The sequence below is a fragment of the Harmonia axyridis genome, chromosome X, assembly GCF_914767665.1.
Source record: "Harmonia axyridis chromosome X, icHarAxyr1.1, whole genome shotgun sequence".
Taxonomy (NCBI): domain Eukaryota; kingdom Metazoa; phylum Arthropoda; class Insecta; order Coleoptera; family Coccinellidae; genus Harmonia; species Harmonia axyridis.
In genome coordinates, this window is record NC_059508.1 from 34760793 (window position 1) to 34763292 (window position 2500).

Below are 2500 nucleotides of genomic sequence, written 5' to 3' on the forward strand. Positions count from 1 at the left end.
TACCCAAAGCAATAGCGTCGCTGATCGGCGTTTCAAGAGGTCTGTCCAAGAACACCGCGGCGAACAGTCGCAAACGGACGGAATCGGCACTAGGTCCGATCGCCATCACAATTCACATACTTGCCACGGGCCGGACGCGAACTAAGTCGCGGCCTCCCGCCATCAGTAAACCGTCGAGCGAGCTGTTCGGAAACCCAGTGTCCGTAAACATCGGAAAATCCGAGCTCACGGGCTACACTCGAGACCGTAGAACAGCACCCAACGGATCGCGACGACCTACTAGGGGAGAAGTGCACGCGTCCGAAGCCGGAGATGAACCGAAGGGAACAGCCAACGCGAACGTCGCCGTTTCCACAGTCAGTAAATCCCAACAACAGGCGCGAATGAATCTCCCCATTCGACCTTTCGGGTTTCTCAGGTTTACCCCTGAACGGTTTCACGTACTCTTGAACTCTCTCTTCAAAGTTCTTTTCAACTTTCCCTCACGGTACTTGTTCGCTATCGGTCTCGTGGTTATATTTAGCCTTAGATGGAGTTTACCACCCACTTAGGGCTGCACTCTCAAGCAACCCGACTCTAAGAAGAGATCCTCTAGCAAGCCGCAGCGGTCGCTACGGGCCTGGCACCCTCTATGGGCGATGGCCCCATTCAAGATGGACTTGAACGCGCCGCGAACTCGCCAGATAATGGATCCTTCCAAACACCACATCTCCCGGCGACCGGTTACGATCGCGGGATTCAGTGCTGGGCTAATCCCTGTTCGCTCGCCGCTACTAAGGGAATCCTAGTTAGTTTCTTTTCCTCCGCTTAATAATATGCTTAAATTCAGCGGGTAGTCTCACCTGTCCTGAGGTCGTATGTTCAAATCATCGAAACGTTCCGAAACTAACCTTTGGCGGCTCATAAAATCACGTACCTTACGCGAGGGAGTTAGCCTACTCAAAGGCGTCTATTATCTCCTGCTCCGTATGGCGGATCATGCGAATCCAAGCAAAGTGCTTCGGTGTTTCGGGGGTGCGCTCATGAAAGCTCATCCGCAACGCGCGACAACTGGCACATTAAAGCGATCGGACGTCGTTCAGATTTCTCGGACACGACGATCGCATGTCTACAGTCATGGGCGCAGATCGAGCAATACCACGACACCACAATATATGCTTTCGCAATTCAAGACGGCGCGTTACGAAAACAACTCCTCATCATTCCAACACACGAGGCGTCGAAACGACAGAACGTTGATCGTCACGCGGCAAACCGTCCAACTCGCCCAAATGACCTTCGGTACAGGATCAACGTTAGACGACCTTTACGTCGTCACTTCGTCAAGCCATAACGTCTGGCCGGGCAGTCTTTGTAATGGAACCGACCCTCAGTCAGGAGTGGTCCGAGGACAGTGTCCGAGGACCGCAATGTGCGTTCGAAATGTCGATGTTCATGTGTCCTGCAGTTCGCATGTTGACGCGCAATTAGCTGCGTTCTTCATCGACCCACGAGCCAAGTGATCCACCGTTCAGGGTAATCTTTTATGTTCGATTTCTCGGTACTAGTCGCAATGGACTTTCCCTCGAAATACGAGACGCCAACTGCGAACCTCCTCGAGAATGACATTCCAATGACTGAGACGACCCACTGAAGGGTCAATACGTCAGTCGATCGGCGCAAAATCTTCGGTTCAACTAGTTTGCGTACTAATCTAGTGACAATTATCGTAAAAAATTCGGACGGAGACAAACGTCGCAGACAATCCCGAAAGAGCATAAAAACGCTAATGTAACGGGCGTCGCACAACGTCGACGTCTTCGTCCCTGGAATAGATCGTCCTACCGAAGTCCGTAGACAACGGTAACGACTGATCGATTTCGGGCGAGAATCTTTAAAACCTGCAGCCGGCTCCTCGTTCCGTGCCAAACACGAAACTTCGCCCAGCCACGAACGCGGCAATCCAAGCGCTTCGAATCCTTATTCCGAGCACATCACGAGACTTCGCCCAACTACGAACGTCAGCATAAGCAGCCGGCTCCTCGTTCCATCAAGGAACTTCGCCCAACCACAAACGCCGACATAAGCGGCCGGCTCCTCATTTCGTGAGCATCTCTAAACATGGACCTACAACGAAGGCTGCACACACGTGCGGCCGGCTCCTCGTTTCGAGGATATCACAAGACTTCGCCCAACCACGAACGTCAGCATAAGCAGCCGGCTCCTCGTTCCGTCAAGGAACTTCGCCCAACCACAAACGCCGACATAGGCGGCCGGCTCCTCATCTCGTAAACATCACGAAACTTCGCCCAACCACACGAACGCAAAGCCAGCGGCCGGCTCCTCGTTCCGTGCACATCACGAAACTTCGCCCAACCACAAAACTCTACGTGCGTTCTAGGTACCCGGATAATCGGTCTAAACGATCGCATCCATATAGGGTTCCGGTCATAATCGTCTAACCAAATGCTCACATAATCTGCGATCGTTCTGAAACGACGGACGTAAGCCAAGAGGAGAC

General features: G+C 52.8%; 2 non-coding genes across 2 annotated transcripts in view; both read right to left on the reverse strand.

The window, feature by feature from the left end:
• LOC123687982 overlaps positions 1–856 on the reverse strand; it is a 4012-nt gene extending 3156 nt beyond the window's left edge. The window contains exon 1 of the ribosomal RNA XR_006749682.1: positions 1–856. This exon is cut by the window's left edge and continues 3156 nt beyond it. This is a non-coding gene — a ribosomal RNA (large subunit ribosomal RNA).
• Positions 857–1363: 507 nt separating this feature from the next.
• Positions 1364–1518, reverse strand: LOC123686994. Its single transcript, XR_006748744.1, has one exon. It is a non-coding gene; the product is annotated as a 5.8S ribosomal RNA (ribosomal RNA).
• Positions 1519–2500: the final 982 nt, after the last annotated feature.